Source organism: Cebus imitator, unplaced genomic scaffold (genome assembly GCF_001604975.1).
Source record: "Cebus imitator isolate Cc_AM_T3 unplaced genomic scaffold, Cebus_imitator-1.0 Scaffold28, whole genome shotgun sequence".
In the NCBI taxonomy this organism is placed as follows: domain Eukaryota; kingdom Metazoa; phylum Chordata; class Mammalia; order Primates; family Cebidae; genus Cebus; species Cebus imitator.
In genome coordinates this window covers 9,772,178-9,793,763 of record NW_016107343.1, presented here as the reverse complement: position 1 = coordinate 9,793,763, position 21,586 = coordinate 9,772,178, and the positions used below count along the sequence as shown (strand labels likewise).

Here is a 21,586-nt window from a genome sequence, read left to right as displayed (position 1 = left end):
GTTAACCCATCAGATAAGTCCCATTTTAGGTTTTTCCTCTCAACCTTTTAATTATTACCCTTTAAGATAATGACTGCCAAAAATCCCAGGTTATTTCCTGACATCAGGTAAATCTGATTAGCGTTAAACTTGTGATATACTCAAGGACTAAAAGGAACCATGAAAAAAAAATTTGTTTATTTTTTTGCTGGTGCTTAGAGCACTTTAAATGCTTGCAGCAGGGATTGTGAGCAGTGCACCACGATTATTACAATATCCAGAGTTAGGTATTATGTTGAGGAGACTATATCATAGCTTACCAGTAGTGGGAGGCAGAAAATTAAAAGTCCAGTAGCATTGTAATGCACAAGTGATGTTGGCAGAATTTCTTGATTCCCAGAGTTTTCTCTTACTCTGCTCATGGTGTGATAGCTGGTAGGTTCAGTGGAAAAGTAGGAACAAGCCAATGGCAGAATAATCGCAACACCTTGAAGGCCTCTAGGAAAGGACTTCTGCAACTTCCCCATGCACTTAGAGTACCATCAACACTTGCTCTCATAAACTACTATAGTAACTGGGGAATATGGCTTATTCAACGAACTTGAATTAATAAACTAAGCAATCAACATTAGGGAGAATTTGGGGAGGAATGTTAGCCAGTGCATGTCAAGAGACACGTTCAAAGTTCATTTTCATGAATCAAAGGTCCTATGTTCTAGATCTAACTCTATTGATAATTATTTCCTTTACAATTTCTGTAGTAGAGTTAGCTCTTTGGTAAGAAGAGAAACATAGTAGTTAGCTTGTTCTTACTTTACAAAGATTTTGAAAGTAAATATGGTATAGTGTTTGAGAAGGTCTTTAGATTACAAACCCCTGGCTTTTAAATACCCAGGTTAACAGAGACGAGCAGGGTGCAGATGTTATAGAAAATGAGTATGGTTTTCAGAATATGCTTTAGATCCTTTCTTCCGCCAAATTCCCTTTTTAATTCCAGGTTCATAGACTTTCACTGATGCAGAAGTCACAAAGGCCGTCTAGTACAATTCCCATCTTTTGCTTGAATTTTCTATGTTAGCTTATCATGGACCACATTCCTGATCAGCAGTTCCATCTTTGGACAACTCAGATCATTTGAATACTTTTTCTTTGTATTGAATCACAAGGGCCTCTTTCATTGTTCCTTTTTTACCCTTAGGAGATATAGTGTAAGTCTAATCTCTCTTCTATATGTCAGTTGTACAGATATTTAAAAGAAGAAATCATGTTCCTTCCAGAGTCATTTTTCTCTGGGCTGCACACACTTAGTACTTTCACGCACTCCTCCCATGCCATTATTTCACATACTTTTGTCATTCTTGTGAGTCTCCACACTCCAATTGGTTTGGTTGCCTTGTTAAATGTACTGCCCTGAATTGAATGTGTTTTTCTAGATGTGGACTGACAAAGGGGAAGAAATGTGTGATGATCACCTTTAAAACTTTTTCCCTAAGTACTGGATTTCTGGAAATAAAACTCATATTAATCTTTTTAGCAACCATCTATCAGCATTGATTTATCTTATCTTACTATCTATTAAAACACTTAAGTCTTTTCTATACATTCTACTGTCAAACACTATTTCCCTCATCCTAAAATTCAGCTCATCATTCCATCTCCCAATATCTTTTTATCCTAAGTAAGATATCTGATAAATTAGATTTTTTTTTCAGAATCATTTTATTCAAATGTTTGACTCATACTTACCCAAAAGAGGTCAAAAGAAGCTTAGTGAAGTCACATACTGAAGTTAGGATTCTAAATGTCATTCTCCAAAACTATCAGTCTAATAACTTCCAAAGAAAGAAGTGAAGTTAGTCTGGCATGGTTGGTTTTGTTTGTTTTAGCATATTTACATGCTTTGTTTTGTTTTAATAACTACTGATGCTAGGAAGAAGCTATCTAGATAAATGATGGATATCCAGGGAAATTTGTTCCCAGATCAACGTTTTGCTTTAGGTAATTAAAAACGGCAACATTCTGTATGTGAATAATTGAGATTATCATAGTGCATGCACTGATGTTTAAATAACTGGATTTTTCTTTTTCCTGCTATCTTATTGGGTTGATAAATATCCTTCCTTGAAAGAGGAGATTTAGGGTAAACAGACTAGGAAATCTTTTGCCTATAGTATGTATGGATATTAAGATGTCTATATATCTTCAAAACTTACCTATCCCACAAAATAAAGTAAAAGCAAATGTGGTTTAAAAATATATATTTTTGGTTTCTCACTGTAGTAACAATCCTCTATATAAGGTGGGTATGATCTGGCATCTATTCAAGGGGGTTCTCTACCAAAGCGGCTAAAGAAACTAATAGGAATTTCAATTAGAATTCATGAAATGAGTTGAAATTCATGAAAAAGCAGTTCCACAATCTGGCTGCAGAAGACAGAATCTTCAGCAAGGCTCCAACGTACTATGCTGTTGGATGGTGGTGTGTATTTGATCATTGAAAGCACCTTTTTCATTCCTGCCCTCACTCCTGTGCTGAGAGTTGGCAATTCTTTCTCTGTACTCCATTTGCTTTTGCCCTTCCCTCTTCCCTTTTTCTCTTTTCCTTTTCTCATTGGTATTTCATCTTTCTTTTTTTCACTGATTTTCTGAGAGGTCATGGTTCTTTCCACTAATTATGGATTATTGTCATTTTTTTTTTGAGACAGAGTCTCGCCCTGTTACCCAGGCTGGAGTGCAATAATACAATTTCTGCACACTGCAACCTCTCCCTCCTGGGTTCAAGTGATTCTTCTGCCTCAGCCTCCTGAATAGCTGAGATTACAGGCATGTACCACCATGTCCGGCTAATTTTTTGTATCTTTAGTAGAGACAGGGTTTCACCATTTTGACCAGACTGGTCTCGAACACCTGACCTTGTGATCTGCTCTACTCGGCCTCCCGAAGTGCTGAGACTACAAGTGTGAGCCACCACTCCTGGCCAATTATGGATTATTTAAGAGCCATTACTATTTGAATTTGGTGTACATATTTGGCTTTACTTCTGATGCTACTATTGTTCCCTTAAGACTTCATTTGCTTAAACCAATGTTAAAATTACATCTACAGCTTCATGTAGGAAGTCATATGGATTCTGTTCTCTCCTTGAAGAAAAGGAAAGAAAGGAGCCCTTTCTAGACGGTTTCTATGCTTTCCCCCTGAGTTACTTGCATACTTTCCTCTTTTGCTATCTGGTTTCTTTGACGGGGGAAAAGATTTAATACTAAAAGCCTGTCCCAACCCTTCTTCTCTATTTCAGTGAGTAGCACTACCCACTTTCACCATTCTCCTCAAGGCCACCCCTCCTATTCACTAAGTGGTTCTTCAACTAGGCTGTGTATTAGAATCACCCTGGAGAACTGGTAAATCACAGATTGCTAGATCTCCTCCAGAATTACTGATCCTGTAGGTATGGGATAGAGGTCTGGGATTTGCATTTCTGACGAGTTTCCAGGAGTTGCTGCTGTTGTAGGTCCTGGGACGACACTTTGAGAGTCATTGGTCTAATTCTAAACCAGGACTTCATCCTTCCTCAACCATTTCTTCCATAGGATAAATAATCCTGGTTCTTTTAACTTTTTTTTTTTTTTTAAATACCATCTATTTCCAGAACTCTTAACATCAGGGTAGCTTTCTTTCAACTGTTTCCAAATCTATCCTTAGCTGGATGGCCAGAACTAGATACAGGACTGTAGGTAATTCTGATGTAATAAAAATACAAACTCATTATATTTTAACGATATATTTCTCCCAAAGAGTTAGAGCAACACTTTTTAAAATCTATTATTTAGTTTGTCTACCTACTATTCATCTGAAGTTATCTCATTTTGGTAAAGGAAATATTTGGGGTAGCAATATTGAGCAGGTAGCATGAAAACCTTCAGGACAACACTTGAACTCTGCTTTCCTGACTCCTAGTTCACAAGGCTAAATTTTTGGAGAATTTTTGTAAATTTTAAAATCCAAAGTCCAGTTTAGTTCATTGAAACAAGGTAAACTGCTTCGACCTAATAATACACTGTTTAAAAGTAAAATTCGCTTGATTTTGAGTCCAAATTGTTGTCGGCTGTGCCTGATTTAAAGAACTCTCTTCAAATACAATGAAAAACTCAAAGTCTTTTACTTAGACCTTTATTTTATCTTATTTTAATTAATTAATTTATTATTATTTTTTACCGAGACAGAGTCTCATTCTGTCACCCAGGTTGGAGTGTAATGGCGCGATCTTGGCTCACTGCAACCTCTGCCCCCAGGATTCAAGCAATTCTCCTGCCTCAGCCTGCCAAGTAGCTGGAATTACAGGCACGAGTCGCCACACGTGGCTAATTTTTGTATTTTTAGTAGAGATGAAATTTCACCATGTTGGCCAGGCTGGTCTCGAATTTCTAACCTCAAGTGATCCCCCTACCTCGGCCACCCAAAGTGCTGGGATTATAGGTGTGAGCCACCATGCCTGGCTTCTAGACTTTTATTTTTATGACCACAGGTAGTGTCTTTACACTGTGATCCTACCTTTGGCTTTCAGTTTGCTAAGCATATTAATGTGGGTGCAGTGTGTCCCAAAATTTTATCTCTTGTAGTAAAATAGCCTTCTGCCTCTATAAGTTGATTATGACATTGTTACATTCTTTCCAATCTTGCTATTCTCCAGATAATTAGGGATTTCTACATTTATCATTTACTTGATCTTATGTACATATTTCCACTTACAAAAATGAGATTAGAGGGAAAGCAGCTTCTCCACCTACCAATTTTATTATTTACATGATCTCAAGTCCTTTAGCTCCCTAAGCCCCATGGTCCCCTTTCTGCTTTTCTTACATCCTGTTTTGTCTTCCTGTCATGACAAAAAAAAAATGAAGAGTTTGACAGCTTATAAGGCCATAAAGCTGGATTAGATAGGTTTTTAAGGGTCCTATTGTTTGCCCCTAAACCATTATTGCAAAAGTGAAAGGCTCCCACTGTTCCACTGACACACAAATTGCCATCAGCAAGGTATTAGAAGGAATCTCATTTATTACCACCAAGGAAATAAATAACACCAATGGACTGAGTGTCTTTCATCCAAATTAGACTAACCAAATCAATTCAAATCATTAGAATACATTATATCCAATTAAATATAAATCTGCCTTGTAAATAGCCACTTACCTGCTTGCCCAGAGCAATGTAATGCTTTATGCTAAACTAACAGTTTAAAAAATTATAGAATTGACTGGCAAACTATTTTAATGAGTTGTTACAATTTTTTTACTTAATTCATTCAATAAACATTAATTTAGGACCTACTATGCCCTGGGAATACAAAGATGAATAATACATAATCCTTGTTGTCAAAGCGCTCACCTCATTAGGGGAAACAGACATGTAAAGAAATGCTGATCCTTAGTAACGTTTAGTCTCTGGAAAATTAATGGTGTGAATTTCTGCCTGATTCAAGTCTGGGGAGGGAGCGGTAGGAAGATGAAGAGAGTAGAGGAAATATCTAGAGGAAAGTAAAAGATGAAAATTTGAGAGAGACTGCATAAAGGATTGTGTCCAATGCCTTCCAGTGGACATGTAAATACAGGTTTAAGTTAAGTTGAACATAATGGAGAAGATAGGCCTGTGTAGGAGTGGTGAACATTGTATTCCAAAGTCAAAGAGAAACGGCTTTCTGATTCTCAAAAAGGTTGAGTTACCTGTGATCCCATTCCATCGATTCTTAAGGATTATTATACCAAATACACTAAAAACATATTTGCAGGGGACTCACTAGCAATGGAGGAAACATTCACATTCTTTGACTTATGCTTCTATCCCCTAGATAGTCCATTTAGTTAAGTAATAATATGTTCTTTCCTTTATATATCAAGCTTTAACTCATCCACATTTAGGTGAAGACATATGTTAAAGACACACAGGGAGCCACCCACACTTTCCTTAAATAATGGCCCTGTTCTCTTTAAACAATGGCATTTGGTGGGTGGCCAGCTGGACTTAGGCTGGACTATCTGAGATCATGGTACACAGTGAGGACCAAGTGTCTTGAGTAGAAATTAACTGATCTATATAAGGATTGAATTTACAACATCTTGAACGCAAAGCCCAAGCCAGCTGATTATAGAATCAAACTACGTAAGAAGATTATCTTCTTCATTTTAGGTTTTCAGTATCTTCTTTGCAAAGGCACATTCCCCTCCGAATCTCTTAATTGAGATTAAATGAGGAGTTTGAGAACCCTCCCTCTTCGCGCCCGCATGGTGGGACACTGGAGCCTTTTTTAGACCTTTAAGAGAAAAGAGGTTCTACAGTGAGGTATCAAGTTCATTGACTGTACAACCAGGTTGACTCCAGAAATGCAATAACCTTAAAATCGATGCTGAGAAAAATTTTAGAAGTAGCTTTTGAATCCTAAAAGAAAGTCATATAAAAAATAAGTTACCTTCTTCCTGAGTCATTTAGTTTTAGCTTTTTGATTTGTTTCCATTTTCAGCCCTACTCACCATCCTGCATTGTCCAAGATGTTTTGCAATAATTATAGCTTATTATTAGCCAATAATCATGAATTCATCTTTTTACCTGATTCTTCAGTTTATATGTTCTGCTCTAGAGAATTTTTAAAATTTTGCTATCAGGTTCTGCATATCGACACTTCTTGCGTGTGTGTGCCAGCTTTCAATCAGAGCATTGCTGAGTTCTCATTGGCCAATTTGCTTACGGTCTGAATGCCAGTCAGTAATGCCCATTCACAAACGCATGGGATGAGGCAATCATGCTTGCAGCGAGGAAGCCTCTCATGCGATTTACTTTGTATGTAGTTTATAATCACTTTTTCTTGCATCTGGCTAAATGTCTGACCATGTGAAGTCTCATGAATACTAAAGAGCAAGTGCCCCAAATATGTGCACATTTTTATTGTATAATTGGTGCAAGTGACTGCTCTGTAAATAAGATGTTTGCACATACAGTGACTTTGTGTTGGGCCAGGGGCTATTTACTGGGAGCCAACAGACGCTCTTTATACAGTGGAGGCCCTGGCTGAGCCTCACTTGTGAAGTTGGACAGAATTTTCTCCAGCATTCTCCCATGTGGTAGTGCTCTGCCTAACCCTTAGCTCTGTCCTGTGTCTCCTTCCCTTTAGGGCCTTGAGCTCAGCTCTCTATACCTGCTGGAGAGTCCCTGATAGAGTAACGTTTCTCTGATGTATTATCGAATAAGCTGGAGTCCTCCCATGGGTATTAGGGTTTTAATGAAGAACCTAGAAGACTGACAAGATTAAACTGCTCGGAGAAGGATTCTCCAATGATTATTTTCTTTTTATTTTTGGACACCATGGCAGACTTACAGGAGTGAAGGGAGGAACCCAGGCTAAATCACTTTTACTCGTATTTCTCAACACAACTTGGGAACACTATTAAGCAGACAAAGCGTATCCGTTGTTCCCTCAGTTCTACTTCCTACTTTGCTGCAGTAACCCGGACACTCTGTAACCTTCTGTTTCCTTCACTTGCCTTCAAGTCCAAATCCACTGAAGTGCCCAGAAACACATTCTTGCCCCTGTGTCTCCATCATTGTTCTGCCAGGAGAGCTAGAGACATTCATTCCACCCACACAGGAGGACCAGAAAATATGCTGCTTTTGAGGATTGTACCTGAGGTCCCTTAGAGCCCAAGAATACCAATCTGTATCCTAAAAGGTTCACGTGGCAATAACATCATTAATACAGTGTCTCAGAGTTATGGATGCACCTTCTCCTTTTGCTTTTTCAATGCTCACGATTTTAATCACTGGAATGGAGCTTAGAGGTCATCTATACAACTCCACCTGCCTTCTTCTTCTCCAGTGCAACCTTCAGCCATCCTATTCCTTTTTCCTAAGTTCAACTTTACCTATGTTTACAAACAGATATCCAGCCCCAGCAAAAGATGCAGAGGCTAATCCCAATCCATGGCATTTCATTCCATCTAACCTTTACCTCAATGGAAGACCAAGTTAGAATTTCCTTAACCAGCTTACAATTTCCTTATAGCCAAAATTCTTTTCTTAAATTCTAAGTGCAGTTTAACTGCAAACAAAGATATATTTCTCAGCTAAAGGTTTACGGGTTTTATTTAAGCTACTCAGGACTGATGTTGGTGGTATACTCACTATTTTCTCCATCTTGCCTTGTGTTTATTTCTCTACTTCTTCAGGTTTATTATTTATTCATTGAGCTATTTCCTCCCCTCCCCCTGGCCTTATCTCTGTCCTCCTTTATCATGTTCTTCTCCGGACCATCCTTCTTGTCTGCCTACTTTGTTTTCCACACACACTGAACATTATTAGCACAGATGCTAGACCACTTCCCACTTTCACAATCCCAGAAACATCTGATTGCAGGGTAAAATGCCTTTAACGGCCATTCTATTCACTCACCTGCAGTCAAGTCACTGCTCTGCCCATAAGCAACTGCTATCATCATTTCAAATCTGAATAGAAATATCGACTCCTCAAGAAAGCCTTCTTTGACCTCCCCCAATTAGATCCTGTCCCTTTGTTTGTGTTCTCATAACTTGCTGTTATGTTTTTCTTTATACCATTCATGGTTTGTAATTATATATTTCAACAATGATTTGATAAATGCATGCTCCTCCCGTAGGAGTTTTCTCCAAAGAGGGGAGCTGTGTATGGTTTACTCACCACTGCATCTCCATCTCTGAGTTCAAGCCTGGCTCGTAATAAGAAAAAATGAAGATAATTTCTTCTTATTATTATTACTAATACTAACATCTATGATTAGCCTTGTTTTTAATTAAAAAACCACATCTGATGATAGATGAGGGAGTTATAGATTTGCTCTTTCCTTTACTCACTAATTCATTCATGTGTTCCATACAGCCATCAAACAAATAACAAAAAATATATATATTTCATGATTGCTGTTTAAACCTCTTTTCAAGCAAACAAGGGTGAAACAGCTAAAAACTCTACCCGTTGAAGAAACTTGTAATTGTTTAGAGGGTAACAGGCAGACACAGAAACATACATGATTCTAATACGAAATAGAAACTGTTCAGTACCCAAGAGAGCTAGAAAGCACATAGAGCTTGGAGGACTGGAGAAAGATTTACAGAGGCGGCAGCCTTTAGCTGAGACTTGATGGGCATGGGAACCTTGGACAGGTGGAGGTGGGAAGAAACAGTGCTCTAGATGGAAACAAGAGGGAGATCAAAAGCTTGTATCTGTGTCTGTAGAATGCCACGTGCACGTATATGAAACAGTCAATATCTTAGTGATCTCAAAAGGGAGATGGTGCAGAAACTGAAGACTGAAAGCAGGTCCTGGAAAAAATTGAATGTTGGTGACAAGAACTTAGATTTTTATTCTTAGGCCAGGGTGGGTTCATTGGAGGCCTTTGAGAATGGTGACCTCATCTGAATTGTGAGTTTGGAAAAGTAATTTAACACCACTGTATCTCAGGGTTAAACTGGCTGTTGTCCTAATGTCAAAGACTCCCATCTCTGATGTTTGATTCCCTATTCCTTAGTGTCCAAGGGCAGGGACTCTAACCTCTGCTGCTCTGGCCTGAAATCATCTACTAAGTATCCCTGATACTCATTACCTGCAGTTTAAAACTCTGCTTATCATTTGCGTGTTCTCAAGTGACACACTTGATCTTGGTCTCTTTAAATAAAAAGACAACTCTTAGCACATCTTTCAAGCCAGGTCTTCTTCCTTCTATTTTCAGATGAGGAAACTGAGGCTTATAATTGGCAGAACTGATATTCAAACCCAATCTTCTGATCCCAGGTCTAGCACTCTTTTCTGTCATAAATTGACAATCTCTGTTAGCTGTAATAAAAATTAAAAAAATGAATGAGTATACATCAACACACAACAATTAAAATTTTTTGACTCCTTTCTATATGCAGATCCTGATGTAAGTTTTTTATGTGTATTGAATCACTTAATGATCACAAAAATTTTGTGAGATAGGTACTATTGTTATCCCCTTTTCCAGGTGAGGAAATTGTGACATGAGCATTTAAGTAATGTACCAGTCATACTATTAAGTAGAAGAAACTGGACAGAAACCCTGGCATTTGACTTTTGAATATGTGCTTTACTGCTGCGCAACTGCCTCCTAAGTTTAGGGATACACATATGTGAATGCACCTATTCATTTTCCCATATGCAGTAGGTGCTTAATAAATGTGCCTGAATGTTAGTTCTAGCTTGGATTTCAACTGATGTTGTATGCATCCCACTTGTCCTGTGCCTCAGACCCATTTTGCTATCTGTGATTTGTTCTCCAGATACTCCAACATAGGTGGTCATCCCTCAATTAATGGATCTACTGCTGTGCATTTATGTTCACCCCCTGCAACCCCAGGGGTCTACATTCACTTTCCATCATGGTCTTTCCAGTCAAGTTCAAGCCTTCCCTGTTCTAGTTAGTTACAGATGACATTTGCTCTTCTATGCTTGCATAAGACATGGTGACATGTCACATACATACTTTTGAGGTGACATACACACTTTCTGGGGGATGAGCCTTTTATAAACCTAAAACTCCTCTTCCAGCATTATATGAGTTTCCAAAGACTATCAGGGAAGATCTTTTGGAATGGCAAGCAACTCACTAAAAATTCACCAAAGCAGATTAAATTTTTAAAAGCAAAACTAAGAGCGATTGTATATCTATCTACTATGTTATGTGCCAGGCACTAAGCATTTTCAAATATTATGTGTCTTATTTAGAAATTACAACAATTATGTGAAGAATCATCATCTTATTTTACAGAGAAGAAATCAGGCTCAGAGAAATAAAGGTGCTCATGGTCACGACTAGGGAGTTGTGGAATGATAGTACAAATATAGGTGTGTCTGACTTCAAAGTTCAGTCATTTGATTGACAAATATTCATTAAGTGCCTGCCATGAGCCAAATACTCTGTTAGGTCCTGGGGATGTGTCAAGTAAGCAAGCTAGGCATGGCTCCCTGTATAAAGAGCTCACAATCCAGCAAGAACAGATAACTACATAAATGGTGATATCAAGTGTGATAAATGGCTGAGATGGAAGAAATGCAACTAACATGTTCCTTCTTTGTATTCCAAAGGTAATAAACAATGTAAGCTTTATTTTTTTTAGAAATGTACATCACATTTAATAAAGTAATTATTCCCTTCCCTCCAATCTTCAATCTTCATATTCTCACTCTACTAAGGGAGTTTATTAGAACAACTGAGGGTCTTAGCAGTATGTAAAACACTGTGATATCTACTATTAGAAAATTTAAAAATATAGATGCTGTGTTAGGCCTTCAGAAGTTTAGATAGTGGTAATTTACAAGATATGTGCTAGAAAAGTTTAGGGAAACTTGTAAGAGGGCCCATTTTGGTAACTCAGCTCCTTTTGCAGAAATGGTTGGGAAAACCTGGCTAGCATGGGATAGTACTTTGGCAATGGCAGTGGCAGGCTGTGCGCTCTGAGAGGAGCTTGTGCCCCGGTCTTGTTTACAATTTGTCTGAGGCTCCTTTAGCTCAGCCCAGCCAGATGGACTCTTCCTCTCAAATATCAGACCTGATCTCTTCAAATAAAACAGTACAAAGCACATTAAAAGCTTTGATCCAACTGTTCACTTTGCATTTGTGTGTGTTGGGGAAATGGGGACAAAGGAAGGATTTATGAGGCCTTGCCGTGGGTGGCCAGCGCAGACACTGGGCACGTTAGAGGGAAGACGGGAGTGCTTGCTCTGTGCCGAGGCTCTCTGGACCCGCGGCAGCCCTGGCCTGCTCAGACGCCCCTGTGTGCCCACCACCTTCCCGGAATTTGCTCTGTTGGCCTCTTTCACATTTCAGTCTTCTGGTCATAAAGAGAAAGTTCCTGCAATAGGAGCCCTGGCTTAGCTGGTCAATCTTTTTCTCTGCCTCAGGGCAGGATGGAATCAGACACCTTTCTTTAGGATTTTCCTGGAAAAGAAGTTTGTCAACATCTCTTGATGACACCATCTTCCATTTCCATGAGCACATTGTACCTTTGAATCAGTTCTTATAGAGTAACTTATTTGATTCATATCATTCTGAAACAGGTGGTTATGTATGCATTCTCTCTCTCTCTCTCTCTCTCTCACACACACACACATACACACACACACACACACATGCTATACCGACATTTCTACTACACATATTAGAAAACTGAGTGTTTTGATTCCAGGAAGAAGAAATAAAAAGTGACTCCTGTTATATACCAGACACTTTCAACAGATGATCTCATCCTCTCATTCCCACGAAGTAGGTAAGATTTGCCCGCTTTAAGGATGAAAACTACTGACGCTCAGAGAGTTTAAGAACTCTCTGGTTTGTTTATAACAGACACCCATGATCATATTACCTATTATGATATCTATGATTACCAAAACGATGGAGCTAAGATTCAAAGTCAAGTATGTTGATCCCGAGTCCTGTTTGGTTTGCTCTTCTGTGCTCGTCAGCCTGCAGTTGCAAAGCTACACCCCTCGCGGGACTTCCGTCCTCTTAACTTCTAGCTCTAGCTCAGTGTTCTTTGCCTCTGCCAAACCTGCGGTGTGAAAGGCCTGCAGCTCTCGGAAAAATACGCCTTTATGTCTGTTTTCTTTTATTTGCCTTCAGGAGAGACAGAGAACATCTCACAGGAAAGCTTCAATACAAGTTTTGGGATCAGTAAATGAAAGGAAATTATATGGGCAGAACATACAATATGTTGAATGAGGATTCAGGAACCTTCTTATGCTTAGGAGTGGGGATATAGCAGAAAATTGCAGCCTTCTTTTAGTTGAACAGAAAAGCAACTCTGATTACTTAGTAAATATAGTGGGTGAAGTCTATAGAATCCATGAGTGTTAATGTAATATTCTGCTCTTATTTCTCAGCTCCAAGTCACCTTGCCTTCCTCACCCAACCCAACCAACCCTGCCTCCAGATAAAACTGTTGTACATTAAGCACTTGGTCCCTGGATAGTTCAGGGATGGGCGCTAGAGAGAAAAGGAATTTAGAAATTCCAATACAAACACAATACATAAAGCTTCATAAATTTCAGTGATTAATGAATTTAAATGCCCCTTTAAAAAAATTCTTCCTAGATCTCGAAAACAAATGAAGCATTTTAAAAAATAAAGATAAAACATGTTTGCTTCATGTTTATCAAATAGTATTTAAAAATAGCTTGTCAGTGTGTGTGAGAGAGAAAGAGAGAGGGAAAGACTAGGTACTGTAATTTTAATTGCTTGTAATCTAACTTGCCTTTTTGTTCCTTTTTTCTTCCTTTCTTTCTTTTCTTTTTTTGTATCAGTTAATCTGTTGGTTACATTTTCAGCTTTTCTTTGCTTCTGGTTTCATTTTCAGATGAAAAAATGCTAGGCACACAGTGCTGCTGTCTGGTTGCCATGGCGACCACAGCCTATTATCCTGCCTTGTCATTCATCAAGAAAGAATTACACTTGACAGAGGCAGAGGAAAATGCCTGCAGTTTGCAGCATAGGAGGAAAAAAAGCTTTTCTTGTCTTCTATGTATGTAAAAGGTCTTTAATGCCCGTTTAGTTACATGTTTTATTTAGCATTATTTATTACTTGTAAGGACAATAACTGATACCTGTAAAAATACATCCCCTCCCTCCTAAACTATTTAACTTGCAATTTGTTCATTTGCCTTGCTTCCCCATTTCAGACCTATACCTAGTGTCATGCTCCCACCCACCACTACAAACACCGCTTCCACTCCAGCAATAGAAACAGCCAAATGATTACATTCTCCACGGAGAATGACCACTGCAAAGGTAGCTAAGCAAGCCAGTTTTCCTTTCAAAAACGTTTTTTTCTAATCAATAGTTCTGTTGTCCTGCAATTCTTAAAACTAATGAGTGCCATACATAATCAATGAATAATTGAATACATTAATAACTTTTGATTAAATTATTTCTCCAAGTGTGCAATGCCTATGAAGTATAGCATCAGCAAACTGATGCAAAACTACAGAGATCTTTCCGTGAGATAATTGAATATAAAATCATGATTGCTTTTTACAAATTTGAATTCATCCCAAATCCATTGTTCTTCAAAGGCAGGAAAAGGTAATTACGTATTATTCGACTATTCTTCATCATGGTCATTTGGATTAACCCAAATTATTTCCAAAAATAAATGGTATAATAACTTTGTATGTTTAAACACCTAGGCTTTTGTTTATTTTTTTTTTTTAAAGTCTGATATTTTTTCCACTTCATTATTCAACTTTTACAATGTCTTATCCAGTGGGCAATTTTAAACAACTTTGCTCTGTGGATTTCTTTGCTTTGCTCCCCTTGAATTGTTTGATTTCCTTGGTAAGATGGAGAATGCGTTGTAAAATAGGCAGCATTTTAAGTTGAGATCCTCTGAGAGTGGCTTTTAAAATATCTCTGTTTGATCTTTTGTCTTAGTGATCAGAGAAAAGATGGACAAGAACACTTCACCTTGAGTTGTTAGAATTCCATTGTTTAGCATAACTGATATTTGTTGCAATTAAGCCATGCTACATTGAATGTAAATGGGTAACTACAATGAGGACCAATGGACTTCTGAAGTTCAAGTTCTATTCTGTCTGAAGACAATTTCCCTACCAGAGGTCACACTTTAGCACACACATGCAGACACAGAAGTCATGGTCCTGCATTGTAAGTGAAACAGCGTTGGACAATTATCTGGTCAGTTTGGGTTTTGAAATGGTTCAGATTCTAACCTTCCCACCACTTCCTTAATTATCTCAACAATTCTGGCAAGAGGTGGTTTGGGGGTGGAAAGGGATAATTCTAAAAGAATTAAATAATTATAGCTGCCAGGAAATCTGTCCTGGGTTTTATATATTCCTGCATAATAATACAAAATCTCTTGATTTTTACTGTATCTAAGTTCTTTAATGCATGCCTCACAGCATTCTTTATACACCCTTGCTATGTAAACATGTTGAAACCATGGAATGTTTTTCTTTAATCTTGACATTTGGGAGAGCAAAAGGAAACAACAAAAAGGAGAAAAGACGTGTTGAGTTTAGAATTGTGGCTATTTCTTATTGGTTCTAAACTTTTACTTTAATATTGCAGCAACACCACTGTTCATTTCCTGTTAAACTTCAAGCCTACCTTTTGATTTTCAAATGTCCCTTAGGCTAATGTTTTCACTGAAGAATGAAATGAACAGGCAGAAACAATTAAGCCAGCAGATACAGTGAAAACGAACACCACATCGCGCTTTCACAGAAATGGAAGTGTATGAAGGAATTCTGCTTGGAATTTGATCCCACAGCAGCAAAGCTTTTGCTTCTTGTCATTTTTCTTCTGCCTACCCCCAGTGCACACCACTTCCCCTGTATGGGGAAAAAAGATCTAGGCACACAAAGGAACTCCTAAATACTCACAGGCGTGGGAAATATTTTCTCTGCTTGTTACTAGTACAGAATAATCTCCAAGGAAGAAAATCCAGCTAGATATTCTACACTGCAAATGTCTCCCAAAGCCTGTTAAATGTTCACATATGTCTTTATGAAATTTGTAATATAGATTGTTTGTATAGTCCTGATTAAGAGCATGAACATCATTAAAAAGGATAAAGTCAGTTTAAGGACAGAAAATTATAAAGTCAACTAAAACTGTTACCTGCAAGAAAAGTATGGACTTTTTAAAAAAACTTAATAGTCGGTGGCTCTTTAAAGAAAAAGATGCATAAACAGCCAAAAGTGAGTTGTTAAGAGGCTTCTAAATTCTATCAGGAATTAACAAGGAAATAATTAACTCTACCCCAAACAAATCAGCCATCACATGTTTATAGCATTTTTGTCCCTCTATGAAAGCTCTATCTTCTTTTTTAGTTGCACTCTAAGAGATTTTACATTGCAAGAGCTTGGCACGCCTTCCTTTTTGACTGACCGTATTATTCCGGAAGACTGGAATAGATGCAATTATTATTATCAGATACAAGGCCTGTAGGATAGATTCAAGATGAGCTCTGCCTGAATTCAAACTTTATTTCTAAAGACAGTATGCATTTGGAGTTGCCTTGTGAAACTGCCAGAATACAGAAAACACAAAGTTTAAACCTTTTGGATGCCCTCTGTAAGGTAAAGCAACACCTCAGCAGTGGATCAGGAAGATGAACGGCATCTGTAAGATTATACTGAGCAGAAGGCATGGTTTTGGTTTTTTATTGAATCCATCCCTTGGTATTTTCCCAGTAAAACACCTCTCGTAAACCAGGGTCTTTGTATTTTTGTTGTTGTTGTTATGGGATTTTTTTTTTAATACCAGTTTAATAGTTTTACTCTACAATAGGAGAGATGTGAAGACAGCTGCTAGTAAACATAAAACCAGCCATATAATGGCATTACAATAGATTTTTTATTTGAAATTCCAGGATGGGGTAAATTTGTTACCCCAGCAAATAGCTGATTACCTGGAAATTGACTTTATATAATAGGGAACATTTCCCTGAAAAAGAAGGCAATTTATATTGGTTAAAACACCAAACAACCAACACACTTCCTCTTTTTTGTTATTTATTCAAAAACAAAACAGACAAGAACATACCTATGTAGTGTCTAGACATCAGAACGCTCTAGTAAACTCCTCTTCCAGGTGTTATAATACCAGCCGTGAAGCAATAAAAAGGCACAAATGAATTTTCAACAGTACATGGAAGATGTAAGTGGAATAGGATGTTTTATCTGTCTTATCTGCAGTTATCTACCACTGGCATCACTGAACTAAGCAAATTAAGATCATTTGGTCATCTTGTTTGCTTTTGCAACTCAAAAAGTTAAACCTAAAATATTTATAGATGTATTTGCATGTTAGCCAACACAGTTCATTCTTCAGATTATAGTGCTGTATTTGTTAAATGTCTAAATGACCTTACAAGGAAAAAAAATAGGTAGTGGTAGCAGCAGGGAAGGTGTAATTAAACATATGAAAAACTTCACTGGGACGGATAGCAGTAAAGTTTGAAACTAGTCACCACTACAATTTGCAATTCTCTTTTGTTAGAGGCCCATTGTAGCCTCCTGAAAGGGGCTCCCAGAATCTGTGAATGTGACCTTAATTGGAAAAATGTCTTTGTAGATACAGTTAAGCTAGTGATCTCGAGAGGCTATCATCCTGGATAAGGGTGGACCGTAAGTCCAAAAGCAACATTCCTTGAAAGAGAAAAGAAAGTGGGAAGGCACACAGAAGCACACAGTTAAGGAGGCCATATAAAGATGGAGGCAGAGACAGGAGTGACGAGCCTGCAAGCCAAGGAATGCCAAAGGCTGCCAGCAGCCATGAGAAGCTGAGAGACACGGAGAACAAATCCTCTGCCAGAGACTCCAGGAGGAACCAACCCTGTCAATACCTTGATTTCGGACTTCTGGACTCCAGAAATGTGAGCGAATATATTTCTGTTGTTTTAAGCCATGCAGTTTGTAGTAATTGGTTACAATAGCCCTGGGAAGCTAATATGGGGTCATTCAGCAATTAAGAAAAAAAGGAGACCTATTAGCACATGGAGTCCAAGGGAGGAAGGAATGACTGAGCTGTTTGTAGGTCAGTGTGCAGTAGGACATCATGAGCAACCAGAACTCAGGTCTAATTTCTGCCAGAACTCTGCCTCCGTGTTAGTCTGTTTTCATACTGCTAATAAAGACATACCTGAGACTAGCTAATTTATAAGGAGGTTTAATTGACTCACAGGTCTGCAGGGCGTGGCGGAGTTGGGGGCCTCTGGAAACTCACAGTCATGATGAAAGTGGAAGCAAACACATTCTTCTTCATGTAGTGGCAGAGAAGTGCTGAGCTAAAGGGGGAAAAGCCCCTTATAAAACCATCAGATATCGTGGGAGCCCACTCATTATCACGAGAACAGCATGAGGGTAACCACTCCCATGATTCAATTACCTCCCACCAGGTCCCTACCAAGACACGTGGAGATTATGAGAACTACAATTCAAAATAAGATTTTGGTGGGGACACAGCCAAACCATAGCACCCTCTTTCCTCTTTGCTTTACTGTCTGTCATTGAAAACTAGCATTCTTCACTTGGCAGGCAACATTGCTGCTAACATCTTTTGAGATTTCTATTGTATGGCTTCAATCATCTCAGATGTACTAATTCCCTTTGATATTCCCAAATTTTTTGAAAGAATCTTACTTTCCTAATTTGGGTCATGTCTCCCTCTGAATTAACCAACAGAGGCTAAGCTGCCAAGATCTTATAAAATATGACAATTCCTAAGGAAACCATTTGAATGGGTGAAGATGCTGGGCACCCAGATGTCCATCACCTGATATCTTTTCTTTCTATGATCTTTCTATGATACAATAGCCATTTTTCTTAAAGACAACAGTGTGGCATTTGCAAAGACATTTGTTCTGTGGACAAGATGTGCAAGTGAATCTGAGCTCTGCCATTTACTGGAAGTGTGACATTAGCAAGTCACTTGGCTTTTCTGAGCTTTCTTGTGAAAAATGAGGATAGATTCATTGTTTGATAAACACTCGACACCTAGAAGGATCTCAATAATGTTTGTTAATAATGGTCATAGAAATATAGAACTTAAATAGACGTTAAAGACAGACAAGGTTAATCACTTTATTTTCACAGATGAGATTTCAGAATTTAAGTTGGTGAGAAAACCAGGGCAAGAATTTAGGTTACTTAACTACCAGATTAGTGTTCCTTTGTTATTTTGTATGATCTGTCCCCATCCCTGTGGATACGAAACAAGGTCTCATCTGAAAGGTGTTATTCAACTAAGGAAAAGCAGCTTTCTTAGAACAGACACTGATATTTGGCTTTAGATTAGATACTAACACAGGGAGAGAGGTGCCAAAAAAGAAAGACCAAAGGGTTGTGCTGGGAGTTAGGATGTGAAGGACCCAGTCAAGCGCCTGCAAAACCTTGTCTACTTTTGAGCCTATAAAAAGTAATTATTTTGAGAAAGCATTCAAACAAATAAGCCATGGTGGGATCAGACCCCTCTAATTATTAAGCCATCTTGTTTACATCCCTCTATCCTGTGTTTATTTTCATTTGGCCATCCCTTATTATATAATAGAAACAGTTTGAAAGAACCCATTTTTCTCAGTTTGACGATGAGAAAATCAAGAGAAAGGTATTTTCTTCTTTGGGCCAAGCTTTGTTTCAAGTAAGAACAATTACCAGTATGTCTGGTGACTGTAGTTCTGCCCATTTTTATGCTTATAAAAGCTTGATGCTGAATGCCTATGTTTTAAAGTTTTTATAAGATCAACTTTGCTTTCAGATAACCTTCCTTCCACCTCCCAAAAACTCACAAGCTGCAACATTTCTGATGTCCACTTCCACACAAGCCAACTTCAGGCCTTTTTCAAGGTAAAGTGCCATATTTACTGTAGCATTTATGAACTTCCTAATTGCCTAACATGTGTAAAACTGCACTAGTGTTTTTATTAGGCTCCTACCTATTTTTATGTGTCACTGATGAAGTGTTTGAATGTTTTTCCCAGTCTCATTTTTTTGCTAAACCTTATGATGTGACTTTTATTGCATGATTTTACGTGGCAATGGTGATTTTTAGGAATGCTTATTTCATATTATGGCAGAATTGACTGTATCTTGCTGGAATATGGGTTATATAAGCAAATAGCCAAATATAATCATACTATAACTTCAAAATTTTGCACATTTTGCAACAAGTAAATGAATAACTCAATAATTAAATCAATATTAACAATTTCTTTCTGCTTAAGGTTTATGTCTTATCAGTACATTGACCAATGATTTCTTATGTATTTCGTTTTACTCCTCGGTGAGTACCAAACTATTCACAGTTCCCTGGATGCACCAAGTTCTCTTATGGCTCTTGGAACTCAATATTACTTTTGTTTATTAAATTCTCACTTCCTATCTTTGCCAGATTAATTTATACTAATCATTTAGACTTTGGTTAAGATATCACTTCTTTCAAGAAGTCTTCCAGGCCATTACTTCCTCCTCAGTTTGGTTAAATGCCTCTTATACATGCTTTCACAGCATTTTGTGCTTAGCTTTCCCATAATTTTTGTCACATTTTGAAGGAATTATTTGTTATTGCTTTCAGATCTCAATTTTCAAGTTAAGAGCTATGCATTTTAATCCCAGATCTCCCTAGGTCAGTGCCAGGCATGAAATAGATGCATATTATAATATTATCTGAAAATTACCTAAATAACTTAATGAATATACTATTTTGTGAACTAGTTTATTAGTTTCCTATTGCTAACAAACAAATGAACAGAAGTTTACTGGATTAAAACAACAGAAATTTCTTATCTTACAGTTCTGGAGGTCAGAATTCTGACATGGATCTCACCGGGCTAAAATCGAGCTGTTGGCATGGAAACTCTATTTCCTTCTGGAAACTCTATTTCCTTCTGGAAACTCTAGTGAGAAATTCATTTTCTTGCCCTTTTCAGCTTCTAGAGGCCACACCTCGTTCAGAATTAATAGACCAGGTAAGTGTAGATCTATTTTCTACTCTCAATTCTTGTGAGGTGGAAGAGGTATGGTATCTGAAATGAGACAGAAAGAGTAGCACCAGAAGAGGTTGGGTTTGACTCATAATCCACAGGTAGATGCGGGTGAACTGAGCAGCTGGTAGATATTTGAGGTGTATTTGTGTGTTCCATTAATCTGTTTGTTCATCTTTACACCAATATCATACTTTTCCAATTACTATACTTGTTTTTGTTTTTATGGCATTGTAGATGGTATGTTTATAGTTTCATTTTTCAAGTTTTGATTGCTAATACATAGAAAAGCAACTGACTTTTGTATGTAGACATTGTATTCTGTGATAATACTAAATCAACTTATTAGGAATTTTTTTAAAAGACTACTTAGAATTTTCTATATATCATATCAGCAGTAATTCAAAAGAGTTTTGCTCTTTTCTTTTCGGTTCTTATGCATTTTATTTATTTATATTGTCTTATTACACTGGCTGGACACTTCCAGTACAAGAATGAATAAGAGTACTAAGAATGGACATCCTTGCTTTGTTTCCTATCTAAGGGAAACATTCAGTGTTTTATAATTAAATATAATATTATTTCTATTTTTTTAAAAATAAGTGACCTTTATCAGATGCAGAAAATTTTATTTTATATCTAATTTTCTGGTAGTTATTATTATTATTACTGCTATTATTATAGTTGGGCATTGAATTTAGTCAAATGCTCTTTCTTCAACTAATGAGGTAATCAAGTGATTTTTTTCTTTATTTTATTCTGCCAATGTGTTTAATAACATTGATTTTATTTTGAGTGTTAAAACAACTTTGCATTTCTGGTATAACCCGACTAGGTCATGATGTACTAGCCTTTTTATGTCTTGCTGGATTTGGGGTGATCATATTTTTGTTTTTGTGTTAATTAAATGTATTAATCTGTAATTTTCTCTTTTTTGTAACATGTAAATGGCTTGGTGTCAAGGTAACACTAACCTCATAAAATGAATTGGGAAGCGTTCCCTTCTTTTATATTTTTGGAAGAGTTTAAATACATTTATATTATTTCTTTCTTAATTGTTTGACAGGCTTTAC

General features: G+C 37.5%; 2 long non-coding RNA genes across 2 annotated transcripts in view; both read left to right on the top strand.

The window, feature by feature from the left end:
- LOC108300674 overlaps nt 1–20,410 on the top strand; it is a 38,015-nt gene extending 17,605 nt beyond the window's left edge. Inside the window, exons 3-4 of the long non-coding RNA XR_005199234.1 lie at nt 19,289–19,377; nt 20,324–20,410. This is a non-coding gene — a long non-coding RNA (uncharacterized LOC108300674). The remainder of the gene's footprint in view (nt 1–19,288; nt 19,378–20,323) is intronic.
- Nucleotides 20,411–20,417: 7 nt separating this feature from the next.
- LOC119470341 overlaps nt 20,418–21,586 on the top strand; it is a 33,460-nt gene continuing 32,291 nt past the window's right edge. Inside the window, exon 1 of the long non-coding RNA XR_005199233.1 lies at nt 20,418–20,498. This is a non-coding gene — a long non-coding RNA (uncharacterized LOC119470341). The remainder of the gene's footprint in view (nt 20,499–21,586) is intronic.